The following is a 15314-nucleotide window of genomic DNA, read 5'->3' as shown; positions in this document are numbered from 1 at the left end:
AGAAGTGCGTCAACTGATCGATTTTCTGCAGAGGGGGCCCCCCAAAAAGTGACATTTTAATGTTAAACATTACATATGTTTAAATCGATTTATAACTGCTCCAAAAAATACGGCCGCTAACTCTTCTACATAAAGTATACAAACGGCCGTTTATTTTGGGTCAACTTGTATTTAAAACCCGCTGAGTCATGTCACGTGATCTTAACGTCAGCAACCTCTAATGGCCGTCTTAATTTACAATTTAAAAATGTTGTTATCGGTAAAAAAAATTAATTAAAGCTAAACTATGAACTTCTACGCTATGGCAACGTTACCAAAGTTATTACCACATTCAAAATAGTTAGACTCGATAGTTAAACGAAAAATAATAAGCCAAACATGTGAAGTAAAAAAAAAAAATACGCTTACAAAAAATATTAACGAACGAAGTTTTTAAAAATAAAAACAGCCAGACGCCATTTTCCAGTCTTTAGAGAGAGAGATTCGACAGGGGGGGAGGGTCAACAACGCATGCGTCAGATGACGTCGTGACCTGATTTACTTTAAATAATTGATAAACGAACAAACTTTATATACGCCGCTTTAGCGTAGGTAGTTAAGGGTTGGTTCATTATCTAAACGTTTTGGGTTCGAATCGTGGTGTCAGATGTCTTTTTTTTTTTTCTTTTTTTTTTTTTCAATTTTTTACATTTAAATATTGAACCCTGTATTATTTAAGCCATTTTTCACGTAACGTTCGATCGTTTTTCTGTTTTAATTTGTTTTACTCCCCCCCCCTGCTTAATTAAAACATTGTTTTCTTTTCTTACTTAGCTTATAACAATGCTTACATCGACGCTCGACGACTTTCAAACATCTTTCACTTCTGGCTGGCCGATTTTATTTTCAAACTTCGCCTCAGGGGTTCGGCTTCGATCCTACCTCCCACCCCCCCGGTTTCTTTTTTATTTAACACCACACACCCCTACAAACACCCGGGCAACGCCGGGTACCCCTCGCTAGTATTTAATATAACAGAACTCCAAACCCAAATAAAATCATTCAGTATGGCTAATACAAGTAATGGTGCGGTTTCTCTAAGTAGTGTTGCCTTTGGTAACAGCACTAGTCTGAATACTCCATCAGACTAGATGAATTTTTGTCTTGGAATCCAACAAAATTCAGAAAGACTTTTTAAGATAAGCTATAAAATAATTAAGTGGCAAATTGAGGAGAGGAGAATTAGTGTTCTGGCCTTCTTTACTAAGTCAACTTTTGAGAAAAACCACAAGTGAACACTCGGATGTTTACATATCACAGATAGAAAAGAGACAAAAAAAAAAGATCTCTACTATTTGTGTACGTGTGTTCCTTCCTTCCTTATAGGTTCCGAAACGGCTATTTTTTGCAAATTTCACACAAAGGTAATTTATGTCTGTTCTGAGATATGTTTTGAAATTCGTCCGATAACTCTCTTATAGATAAAAATAATTTTTACAGGGAAATATTTTAGGTTGCACCGGCAAGGGAGATAATAAAATCTCAACAAATAATTTCTTCTTAGAAAAAAACAAACGGATTTGTTGACATCTGGAAACATAGCTTAGTGGTAGAGCATTCAATTACATATCGAATAATCCCATGTTCACGCCATTTTATCTTAATTTTTTTCTTATGAATGAATTCAACGAAGGATAAAAGAGGTACCATTTAAAATCACTGCAAATCATTTCTTTGTTTGCATATTTTAAAACTAAATATTAATCAGAAGTGAGTTTCCAGGGCATTCATCATCAAGCCCAAATATCGGCTGATGTGATATTGTAAACAAACGCAGACGGAATTTGAATGTCATTATTATTTATTTTTTTATTTTTTTTATTTTTATGGGGGGGGGGAGAATTAGTCCACCAGGTAAATTATTCCTCGTAATATATAATATTCAATAAAGGATTGATTCTATAATAATGCAATTGCAATCTGTATAAATTAAAATATTCTGTTTAAGTGTATTGTACGATCGGGCAACGCCGGGCTGCTAGCTAATATAACACAGTTAACTGGTCAATTAGTGACAGGAAAATTTTAAATTCTTCAATTCTTTACTAAACAAACGTTTGAGAGGTAAAGTAGAACTTTAATAGAATATTCGAATATTCATGCATCTAACAGAAAATTCAAGTGTTAGCCTAAGAAAAAAAGCCTCTTGATTTCTGAAAATTTTGACTGAAGTAAAATGAAACAAAAGAGCGAAAAAGAAATTCTTATTGAAAATATAGATATCATTTTTCTAATTTATCTGCTTACGAACACACTATGTAAATTAGATGGCAAAATAAAGTAATTATTCAACACTGATAAGACCGGTCATTCACAGAGGCATGTGTGAATATTAGTGTTTTAATCCACATATAGTGAGAGAGGGTGAAAAAAGATACAAAGTTGAATTAGAGAGGAGTGAATTGTTTGTTTTTTTTATGGAAATCGCCGCAGACAAGGCATGAAGCCTTTCTGAATCTATTCATAAACACTTAGTGTTGGCTAACTTTGGACTTTGAAGTAGGGTTTTTTTTTTTTTTTTAAACAAAGGAGTCACCACTTATCAAGACTCTGAGACCACTCGAGGATAAGGATTAATGAGTTTACAGCAGGCAATGGAAAATATAGTAATCATTTGTAGTGGAAATTTGGTAAATTGAATTACTTAAGGAGATGATTCATCAAGAACTTGCTTATGTTGGACTTGAAGACAACCAATTGGAAAGCAGGGAAACAGAAAAGAGTTCCACAGGCATGCAGTTCTAAGAAAGAAGCTTTGTTCATGGAATTTACGTTTAGGTTTCAGCACAGATAGTGGGAGAAATTATTGATAGTATTTTCAGTTTTTTTGTTTTTTTTTTTTGTTTTTTTTTTTGTTTTTTTGAAAGGTTGGCGAGAGGGGGGCTATAGATTGGAGCTTAGATGAGCATGTCATGGAAATAGCAATAAGGCAGAGACAGGCTCGCAACATCTCTTCTGTTGGAAAGAAGTTGCAGGGAATAGAAAAGGGCAATTCCTCACTAGGCTATGAAGTCTATTTTGAACTGTCAGGGCAGGATAAGTTTTTCTTAGCAGCTCCTGCTCAAATGTGACAACAGTACTCTTCTTCTTGGACATGATTTGTTCAAGAGTAAAGGTCTGACCCAGAAGCTTGTCAAAACATGGAGCCTCCCAAAGACGAAAGCCATTCATTTCAATTGATGCTAGACGGGAATCAGAACGTTGATGTAGAGATAGAAGCTTGGTTTTAGATGCATTAAAATTAGCCAACCACCTCTTTCCCCCATTGTACCACGTGATTAAGATCAGAGGAGAGAGAATCAGTTTTTCAAAGATTATGCAAATTAGTTAACCTTTATTTAGCCGCTCGCCTATCCATGATTGAGTACATTAAGAAGTTCATTTAAATAATTTTTTTAAAACGACAAAGTAGGCTTTTAATATCAATGTAAGTGCGACAAAAAAAAACTCAACTTTATATCTACATAGATTTTTTTAACTATTTGGTGTCCTATTTATAGGACAGTCGTGCCTAATGGGCTTAAACAATGTTGCAAGTACTTACTCTTACCAAAACTTTTGACGATTTCTTTTAAAACAATTATCTTAATCTCACAACACAAATTTTGTGCAATTTTCACGACAATTGGTTTTATATGCCTAGGCAAATTTTCCACCATGCCAAACTGTTTAATTGATTCTACAGTAGGTCTAGAGATGGTTAAGCAGTTCGAAATAGAGCTGTATCAATTTCTTTTTTTTTTTTTTTTTTTTTTTTTTTACACAGTGATCACCACTTATCAAGGCCCGGAAGCCACTCAGGGATAAGGGTTATTGCAAGTACATTACGTTAGTGAGGAGATTTGCTGAAATGTTTACTTAAGGGGGCGGTTCATTAGGAATTTGTTAACATTGGACTTGAAGACAACCAAGTTGTAGTCTGGAGGGAAGCAGGCAGACGGAACAGAGTTCCACAGGCGTGCAGTTCTAAGAAAGAAGTTTTGTTCATGGAATCTGCGTTTTGATTTAGGCACAGATATAGAGTGGGGGAAATTTTTCACAGTGGATTCAGCTAGACGGGTGTTTTTCGTGAAAGATTGGCGAGGGGGGACCAGAGATTGGAGTTCAGACGAGCATCTGCCATGGAAATTTCTTGACTTGTGTAACTTAAAATGCTGTCTACTACCAATGCTAATCTCCTTATTTTTATTTTTACTGAAAGTCGCTCCAGACAAGACATGAATCCACTTGATATAAGAACTGCTCACCGCTGGCCTGCTTCCCAGTTGAATACAACATTCAAATCCAATGTAAACAAGTTCTTGTTGAGCCGTCCCCAATTTACATCATTCATGATTACTAAACTTACATTCATTAGTCCTTGTCTTCGAGTGACCTTTGGGCCTTGAAAAGTGGTGACTCCAAAGTTAAAAAAAAAAAAAAAAAGTACTACTTCAAGATGAAAAACGAACCAATTTTGAGGGATAGATTCCAACCCTAAAAATAGCAGGTCTTCCTCTTTTGTCAGAAATATCACTCATGGAATGTGAGGAAAAAAGGATAAAAGAGAAGCGAGAGTTAGGTATTAAAAGTAAACCTGCCTTCAGATGTTTTTTGGCGTCAGTAGCATTTTTGAAAAGTACTAACAACTACGCTGACAAACATAAATTTTTGATAAAAATTGTTATAGCAAGGGGAGGAAATGAAGCATCTTAAACTGGCATGCATGTATATTAAAATGAAAATAAATGAAATATTAGGGTCACCAATTTGCAGGTGCTAATTAACATGAATAGTTTTTTAACTGAAAAATTAAGAAAACCATTAAATGACAAAACATTTATATAACTACTAGCAGGCTGCCTGGCATTGCCTGGTCATAAAATATGCTGAAGTATGATATATTTATTATAGAGCAAATACTATTATTATATTGTACCTAATATATTGTAGCAATTTCAAAAGATAAAAAATATAACTTGGGTGCCATCAGCAAGAATCGAAACTACAAAGGGGAACAATAATATTGTCGCCCTAAAGAAAACACTACAGATTTATTGCAAAACTCAATTCAGGTAACTTGATTATGCAGTAGAGCTGACATCTATTCCATGTAGCCACGTTAAGCCTCAATCACCACCTATATATGGGTCTGAAACTGGGAGCATGATTTTTTCCACAATTGCTGGCGGGAGTTCATTGAATACTCAGCAAATGGCAGCGAGCAGGCTACCTTTGATTTTCTCAATGTATGGCCAAACAAAGTAGTTCAGCGTCTCCAGGCCGGGGGAGAAGAGGAGCAGTGGGAAAAGGATACAAAGTTGTAGCACTCCTGAAGTCAAGTCTGGGTTTCTTTGGACGTATGGGTCGGTGCTGAGTCCTGCCAGATGCCACCTGATTGCACCAGGGGATCACCACACTTTTCGGCACATCCAGGTACACTCTGGTGTTGACTTTCAAGCCGTCACTTGAAACCACACTAAAGACCATAAGCATGGCCAGAAATTTTGCTTTCATCAGTCTGGGCATATTCCTGTTATTAGTGGCAATTCACCAATAGTTCTGGGTGTTGTGCACCTAGTCCTGGTAGAAGTTCTTTTCATTTAAAGAGCCAGAGCATTGTCTGGCGCCTGTAGAACCTACACTTCAAGTCCTCCTTCAAACATGCATTCACGGTTGTGTGTGAGACGCCTAAATCTCTAGCAATCTGCTAAATCGGTTACTAGGGAGTTTCATCAATGATTGCCTGGACCTTTTCGATGAACTTCTTGATCCAGGCCTTCCTGGCAGTATCCTCAGCCTTGGGCTTCCACTCCACCACCTCCAAAGGGTCGTCTGATTCCCTGAGCTGTACCCTCAAGCATTAAACCGTCCAGATTTACATTTTGAGGATGCTAGCAATGGTCCTATTGTCATAACTTGGATCGGTAGAGAGCATGAGTTATACAGCGGCACATCTCCAATCTCACTCGCTGAACATTGTATCACTTTCAGATATGCGATAGTCTCAAAGGAAAAAAAAGGAAAGAAATTTCACCTTTTTTTTTTTAGTTTTTTTTTTTTAGTTTTTTTTTAGTTTTTTTTTTAGTTTTTTTTTTTAGTTTTTTTTTTTTAGTTTTTTTTTAGTTTTAACAAAAGGCGTTTATTACCAGTTTTTTAACAACGCATTGTAAATTGTTTTTAGTTTTAACATATTGTTTTAAATGTCTCTTAGTTCATCTAGTCTGCCATGCAGTTAACAAAACCCTACCGTCTCCACATAAGCTTAAGTCACCACAAGCCACATCTTCCACCAGCATATGCTTTTTTGGTTCTCACCTTCTGAATTTTTTTCTTTTTTTTTTTTCTTTCCCTTCTTATGGTCAGAGAAATGTGATGCCAGTATCGCAGGATATTCTCATAACAAGTAAACAGGCTTGTATTTTAACACATTCTATTCATGGTAGAAACATTAAATTATTTACAGACGATATTGAATGTCCAACAATGTTGCCATCTTACTTTCTCTCCTCTTTATAACTCTCTAGTCTTTTTAGAGCCAATAAAGGGTGATAACTAACTTTCTTAGAGTTATTGCCCTTTTTATTATAACATTTCTCTTCCTCCACTGTTATGTCACTTCACGTACTGGCTCAGTCATTTGCATATGTCATGTGGCCACTGCTGCTACAAGCACTAGCAGCTATGTTATATATATATGAATCAATTTAAATCGATATTGCATGCATAACTGTTTCTACTGTAGAATACTATACTTTATCTTTTCCGTCTTCTGTCAGTGAAGTAGAAATTCGTCTGGACTGAGAAAACGTAAAAAACAATGTATTAATATTAATTGGATTGAAGTGCAAATATAAATGAAAATACCGAGCTTGTTTGATACTTTAATATTCATTTATTAAGGTTAAATAATCTGTTTCTATTTGTCCCAGGCAATGTCAGGAGACTAGTCCTGCTAGTATATAACTAAAAAAAAGAAAAAAAAATTGTTTCCTTAAGTAATGCCTTAGAATTCCATGATAATATTAGCCGAGAGGGGAGGAGGAGAAAATTGTCATAAGTCTTCACGAAAATTGACCGTGAAATGCAATAAATCTTTTCAATCAGTTTCTGAACATAAAAAATGCAATTTTATCGCTCAAAATGGAAATTTATACCAAACATGTAATTTAGCACTTTTTAGAAAAGGGTCACGCCTGATGTCCTAACAACAACCAAAATACACACACACACACACACCATGTTGCTTATCTAATACATGCACATATATATACGCATTTATATAAGTACTAGCCGGCTGCCCAGCGTTGCCCGATCATAAAACATGCATAAATATCATATTTTAATTAATACAAAATTCTTATTTATTATGAACAGAAATACAATATGCATGCGAGTACTATGCTTTTTCTAAACTTCTTGTAAGTATAATATAAAAAAAAAAAAAAAAGTACTCAAGCTGAGATCGAAACCTAAAGGCAGGGAGTCAAGTACAAATACCATTGGTCCAGCTTGACATAATCTTTAAAAAGTGTTTTCAAACCTACATCTTTTTAACATAAGTAATCTGTCATGTCAATGATTCGTGCATGCGCATTCATAAAAGTTTACAAACAGATAAAAATCCGATGACCCCCCCCCCCATATCAATTTTTCAATTTTGGTCATTTAGCAGCTCTATTTTTTTTTTTTTTTCAGATGGGAACCAATAATAAAGTTGTCCACATGTCCGAATACGCAATATACCAAATTTCAAGTGTGTAGATTAAAATTCCGTTGGGTATATTGAAGTGTCCTTACACACACATTCTCATTTTTATAGATATACTAGCATGGGTGTCCGGTGTTGCCCGGTTATTTGGATGTGTAGGTTGAGCAAAAAAAAAAAAAAAAGTGATAGTAGGAAGGCAGGCTTGAACCCGTACCACAAATGAAGAAAAGAATGGGGGAAAAAAAACCTGACGTCTTTGCTGTTACGACCACCGCCAAACCAGAAGTGACGTAGGTTTAAATTAAGGCTAGACAATCGGAAGACGACTTTTGAAAATATCGGCAAAAAAGCGCCCCCCCCCCGTAGAAAAGTACCCAGTTGAAGGTGAAGATATTAATATTTTTAGCCAATTTTTCGATATTTGTCGTCTGAAGGGTCGAACTTCAAAACAATACTGATCTTGTAAAAATCCGTGGCCTCTGTTGAAAGTTTTAGGCAGACATGCATACATACATACATTTATATGTTGGTAACCCAAATTTTCAACAGAAAACGATTAAAAAGCTTGCCCTATCTCTGAATACCCTTTATGTAAAATTTCAAATGTTTAGACCAGAAATTGTCTGAGTAATTTGATAAAGACCGAAACGGTCAAATTTTTTTAACTTTGACCTCTATTATGCACCCTTAACATTTATTGTTTTGAGTTCAAATAAAGTTATTAAGTTAGATCCATGTCCAAGGAACCTATATCTAAAATTTCAATTGTTTAGACCCAAAAGTGGCGGAGGAGTTTGGTAGAGTTCTCAAAGATCAAATCGTTCAATTTTGACCCCTTAACAGCCAAATTTCTGGCCGAACACCGATCACAAAAACTTCCCAAATCTCAATTATTATCAAACTTCTGCAGGTTAGTACAGTCAGGAGCAGGAAACTAGGAAGGAATTCCAAAATCTAGCAGTGCGAAGGAAGAAATTATTAGAGTAAGAAGGCTTGTTGGCATCTAGGGATCTCAACAGTGAAGAAGTGGGATTTTGCTGCTTGTTAGGTTAATTCGGAATATATACATCAAGGGGATTAGACCCTCAACTATTGAGAAGGACAATCAGTCTAGGAGAAGGAAACTCCAAAAATAACACCGAAGTAGGTTTGCTAATGTATAACACACCCTGCATAGTCCAGTACAATCACGTTTGACACACCAGTTCTCGTCATATCACTGAAGTTAAGCAATGTTGAGCCTGGTTAATAGCAGATGGGTGACCAATTTGAGAATTCCAGATGCTGTATGTAGGGGGACGTCGATAACTCCCTGCAAGAGTTGTAAAAACTTAACGTCATCATTTCCCCTAACGGAGATATACATGTGACTGGGGACTGCTTGTGAATTTCATAATCCCATAAAACTTCCTCCTTCAAAGGAAGCCAGTTAAAGCCGCGTTGGGTTAGTGCTGTGATTTCATTTTTTTTCAACACCTCATGCATCTGTACAGATATTACTTACTTGGTAGGGAGAGTGGGTCATGTTCTCAACGAGGTATGCTCCACTATTATACAATTCATTGAAGGTGGTGTACATCATATATCTATACTAACAGACATACACAGCATTACTCAGGAATGAAATAGAACTCCGTCTCCCTTTCCTGAACCCCATTCATCATTATCAGCTTAACCTGTTTTACATGCTGGCATGTATTGGACAACTTTCAGAAATTGACTTCCAAACTTGCCTATCTCTGGCCAGGTTTCTATTTATCACTCTTTCTCTCAAATTCATTCTTATCGTTCCCTCCTCTGTTTTCCCCTACTAACTGACCCTGCCACCTCAACTAATCTACATCTATTGATCCAAGAACTCTCATCCCTTCTTCAACATGACCAAACCAACAAAGTTTCCTTTTCGGTATACGTTTCCCAATACTGTGGTCCTGGATATGACCTTAAACTATATCCAGTGGTGAGGCCCCAGCTTGCGGGCTTTGGAGAGTGTGGAGCCACCCTTTAATTGCCATTGCTCCCAGGTCCACTCTGACCCGGAGTTGTAGTACCTGTTAGGGTCCCAACTATGGGTTGAATAGAAACCGACTTGAAAATAACAAATATATTCTATAAAAAACATTTCTTCAAAATCTTTGGATTCAGCATTAAATAACCTGAGAAGGGTTGATATGCCGTAAAACAAAAAAAAAAACTCAATATTGTCTACATTAAATCTTCCTCTGGAGTTGTCACATTTAACCTAAGAACTTTAAAACTAACATTACAGATTTATCGTATCATCCCCATATCATTTCATGCAATCTTCTTCTATCTATATATATAAAAGGCAAAATGTGTGTGACCATTTCGTGTATGTCTTCAAAAGGCTTTTCGAGCACACGCTCCCGGGGTCGTTACTATCGCTTACAACTGTGTATATAGGTTCTAGATAATATGTAGGATTTGGGAACGCATGTAGCTTATAGATTTGTTTACGTCGACTTTTACAAAATTATTGCTATTTTGGCTTCTCGCGTGTTGATTGGGCTTTTTAGTATAAATATGTGAAACTAAACTCAAACGACGTCTTCTCGGCATTGCGCCGGGAAAATCAGCTTTGATCAATGTTGTACATCAGACAATTGTTATTCAATCTGGACAAATGGGAGCTCGTTCCCCTCCCCCCAACATCTGTTGGGGGGAAAAAAAACAAAAACAGTGACTTCTATTTGACCTTCTTAATTAGGTCAAATGGAAGCAGCAGAGTTAACTTTTATTGCGCACGCCTGTTTTTATCGTTCAGTAAATAAATTCAAACCTGGGTATGTTGTATGTATGTTGCGGTGGCCTAATGGGTAATGTCGCCCGGTTTTCTTTTTTTCACACATTAATTTCCAACTCAAGGGTACGGGTTTGATTCTCATACTTACTTACCAAAACATTTTTTTTTATTTAACACCCCCATCCCCGGAGTTTTGATTTACCTCAAGACACCCGGGCATCGCCGGGTACCCCCCCCCCGCTAGTATAATATAAATACCGAGCTGTTTGCTTTTTCTGAGTTGTAATGTATCCATTTTTTTCTTCTATTATATAAATATCAAACGTCGGTGTGTTTGTTTGTGGTCGCTAAAAGCTTTTGGCAGCCGCATCGGACCGGATTGAAACTGGTACCATCTGAGAGAGCGATCTCTCAGACGCATAATAAGTGAAAATTAGAAGAAAAAGATTAATTCTGTGATCAATTGGACCATTTCTTGCAAGAGGGGGGGGTACTTTTTGTGTCAGGATTTTTGCAAGTCACGTATGCAAGTTGCAATAAATTTTTCATTTTGTTAAAAATGAAAAATTTGTCCATTGAATTAGAACGATTGTTTTATGACAAATTTATAGTTGAATATGGTTAAATTTGTGCTCGTTTTTGCATTAAACACTAATCCATATTAATCCCTAACTGTGTATTGACCAATATCCTAATACATAGTTCATAACAAAGATCCATACTAAATTTCAGCCAGATCAGCTCAGTAGTTTCTGGGTTCTGGGAAAGGGTAATATTAACTGTGGCATTGTGGTGACTAATCCCTTTTAATTCCAAACTGTATCGAACAGATATCATTATACTTAGTTTATTTGACCTTATCGTAACAAAGGTCTATACAAAATTACAGCCAGATTGGCACAGTAGTTTCCAAGAAAAAGTGGAATAGACAGACAAAGAGAAATATATTATAGACGAATATATTAACATCAGAAAAGGCTCTATGCAGATTGCTTTACACATAACCAGTAACCATCTTGTCAGTGATTGAACACCTGATGAGACTGTTTCCATCGAGACGTAGATCAATCCATATGGGTTTTTTTCTGGTATTTATATTATTTTACTGATATATAATCCTCTTTTGTTTTTATTATAATTAATTGACCACGGGAACATTCTGCCCCTGTGAAACCCTGTATATTGCAGATTTGAACCAAAAGTCATATTTACTATTTCACACAAAGGTACTTTATGTGCCTGGCAGTGTTCTAAGATAGGTTTTGTATCAGAATGTCTTTGATAAGTAATTTCAAGACAGAATAGGTGATTTTGACTAAAGTTAACATCCTATACAGTCTAACATCACAAGCGGATTTGAGAAGCTTTATTACTGCACAAGCAGAAAGGCCCAGCATAAAAAATCAACAGTAGGTTCTTTGATGTGACAGGGGTGCCTTCGAAATTAATGTTTCTGTTTAGAGCACAACTGAACCATGATACTTGACTTCTGCATTTTAAACTTTAATTCAAGCGGTTATATATAAATGATAAAATCAACAGTACGTTCTCTACAGTTTAATGTGGACTACAATGTATTGTGGACTAAGTCACTGCGGAGAGGCATGTGAAGCTTTCTCCCTGTGCACCACGGTGAGTCCACAACTAAACAGGCAATTAACTGATTTGATTGAAAAAAGAGCAATTTCATCGATTTCAATGACAATAAAATATGGGAAGGTGTAACATCTGTTTATTATAATTCAATCCTGGATAACATCGAGTCTCCTTGCTAGACTATAAGAAAATTTGAATAATTTTAAAACCTTTAATGAGGACTTTAACACCACAAAATTAAAGCACTTTTAAACCTTCATGAACTGGTGAGTCCCTAGAGACCTCAGTGAGTTATAGGATATTAAATATCTTTCGTTATTTATTGAAAAAAAAATATCCAATTCACTGAATTTAATCATCAGAGGTTTATGGATATTTACAAGTATTAATGGCTTGGAATAATTAATTTTGATTAAATTACAGCCAAAATTTATATCTATGGAGTATTTAGAAACCTTACCGGGTGTCTAGTTCATTTATATTTGTTTTGGTGCAATTCTAAAATGTTTTCCAAGCTTGCAAGGTGCCTTCAATAAGTGTCTAGACCTTTTTGTACAGACATTTAAAATTGTCGCAGACTCTTGAAACTTCAGTATGTTATTGCTATACATCTTATGAGATGACTGACCAATTTTTATTTCAGGTTCAAATGAACAGCTACAGCAGGAATTGGAATGCACACTACTAAAGCCTGATTGTCACAGCTGGTGAATTTCAACAATGCAATCTGATTACTTTTGCAACATCTTGCATGAATTGAGCATCAATTTTTAGGTGGCATAAAAGATTCAAGGAAGGCAGAGAGTCTGAGTGATAAGTGATGTGGGAGGAATCAGGAAGTCAACATACCAGGATAAATAAAGAATTTGATGTCAGTGTGGGAACTATACACACAATTATTCATGAGGAACTGAAGATGTGGAAGACTTGTGTTTGAAGTTTGTCGTAAGGGTTCACAGAGTAGATCAGAAAAGACATTGTCATGACCAAGATGGGCATCAAGTCAGTTCTATAGTCCAGATCTTGCTCCTTGTAACTTTTTCTTATTCCCTAAGCTCAAGGAAAACCTTTTGAGGCTGTCGTTATGAGACAATTGAGATGAAAGACGATGTGATGAGTCATTGACACCTTCACACAAGAGGACTTCTATGGGGCCCTCCAGAAGTTGTTGGAATGGTACAAGTGTATTGCAGCCGGAGGAGATTACTTCGAAGGGGACTAGAGTTTCATATGTGTACTATCAATAAAAGTGCCAATACGAAAAAAATAGTTAATTCTGCATATTAAATAATTGTTCCATTTTTTTTTTTTTTTTTTTTTTTTTTTTTTTTTTTAATACAAAAAAGTAGGATCTGGCCTTCAGGTTGGGATCCAAGTTTAGTATCTCTTCTTATGCTGCACTTGAGTTGTCCTTAGTCAATGTAGGGAAACCCCCTCTATACTAAGGCAATTTTTATTTTTGCCTACTTCCAGAGTGCCGTCTTTTTGGGGAGATGGTTTTTCACCCACATTAAAATCAACATTGTGTCACATTTTACTTATGTGGGGAAAGCATTTAAATGTCAATTGTTCCATATTATTTCTGATGTAATTTTTTTTTTTTTTTTTTTTTCCGGATTAATTTAGTGCAAATACAGTAAATAATTTGTATTTACTTTAATTTAATTGGCAAAAAGAATGTACTTTTTTTTTTTTTTTTTTAATAATTGAGCATTATGCCTCATAATTATTCTTACATGGAGTATCCATTGTCTCTTGAGACTGAACGGAGGCATCGAGCTATGAGTAAAAAAAAAAAAAAAAAAAAAATAGCAACTTGTGTCCAAGGAATCGGTTATAATAGGTATTTTGGTAATGTATAAATAAGACAGAAAAAATATCTTAAGTAGACATACTATGCTGCTTTATGATGAACATTCAAAACTGAAAGTAGATGCTTTTCTGCTAGCAAATGTTAAAAATGCATGACAAATTAGTTAAGTCCTGTTAATCCCCAGAAAGTTAAAAATTGACATCAAAACATTAATAATAATGGTAACGGTACTTGGCGCATTCCTTTATACCGTGCAAAAGTATGTTGCCATATCTTCTGTTGAAATTTAACTGAGAAATGCAATAAATCATTTTAATCAGCTTCTGAACATAAACAAGGCATTCACTGGTTCGAAATAAATATTCACGCCAAACAAATTTAACGCAGCACAAGGGAAATGTTGAATATCAACTGACAACCGACATGACCACTAATACATATAACGTCCACGCAAATGGAGTCAAAAGTGACTGTTACTGGGTTGCAACAAAAAAAATATATAGTTTATTTATTCTATTTATTTTTTGTGTGTTAAGAAGTGGACTTTATCTGACAAAGAGGGAAGAATTGCTGATTTCTGAATCTAACCATATAACATTTATTGTTAATTAGTTTTTGACCTTAAAGTAGTGTGTGTGTGTATGTATGTATATATATATATATATATATATATATATATGTGTGTGTGTGTGGAAAAATATGCTTATCCAATTATATTTTACCTTTTATTTATACAAATCCTCTAATTTATTGAGTTTGATGTAACTACAGAGCAAATACAAATAAATTACAAACGGTTTACATTCTAAATTCCAAGATGTTGTTCACCTTACCGTTTATTTCTTTCAGCATGTTAAAATATTCAATTCTTGACAGCACCCATTTCATAGCACAGAAACAATCATATAATTATGTCAATTTTTTATCTTTTCCGTCCAGACTCATCAGAAGAATAAGAAATTAACTTTTTAAAAATATGGACATGATTTAGATAAATCCAAAAATATCAGAGTAGTTGCAATTGTGTTTGATATTTACGCCGCCTTTGATTTTAATACCATATTAATATAATAGTTATATTGTTATAGTTAACACTAAAATATCTGATAGGTTTTTAATTTATTACGAGTTAATATATATTTTCTTAGATAATAATGGTTAAATCTAGAATGTATGTATTTAGGTTTCATCTTTATACAAAACTGATTTTTAATCTATTGAATTTGTTTATATTCCAGTTATATTGTCTAATCTAAATATATGCTCAGCCTTAACCTAATTATTACACTGAATAAATATTTTTTATTATGTATATTTCTATGTTTAAACGGACTTCTATTACTCTCATTTAGTTAGAATTAATTAGCCATTTATTTTCATTAATATGAGAGATTTCTTAATTTTTTATTACA

At 35.0% G+C, this 15314-nt stretch overlaps 1 protein-coding gene and 1 long non-coding RNA gene across 21 annotated transcripts in view; one reads left to right on the top strand and one right to left on the bottom strand.

The window, feature by feature from the left end:
* LOC145278055 (AMP deaminase 2-like) overlaps nt 1-15314 on the bottom strand; it is a 420622-nt gene that overhangs the window by 2540 nt on the left and 402768 nt on the right. The gene's annotated exons all lie outside the window — the stretch shown is intronic.
* The window catches only part of LOC145278058 (uncharacterized), a 264159-nt gene that overhangs the window by 243734 nt on the left and 5111 nt on the right, over nt 1-15314 (top strand). The window lies entirely within an intron of this gene.

The sequence above is a fragment of the Euprymna scolopes genome, chromosome 6 (genome assembly GCF_053919585.1).
Source record: "Euprymna scolopes isolate OS-2025 chromosome 6, ASM5391958v1, whole genome shotgun sequence".
Taxonomy (NCBI): domain Eukaryota; kingdom Metazoa; phylum Mollusca; class Cephalopoda; order Sepiida; family Sepiolidae; genus Euprymna; species Euprymna scolopes.
This window is presented reverse-complemented; position numbering and strand designations above follow the sequence as displayed.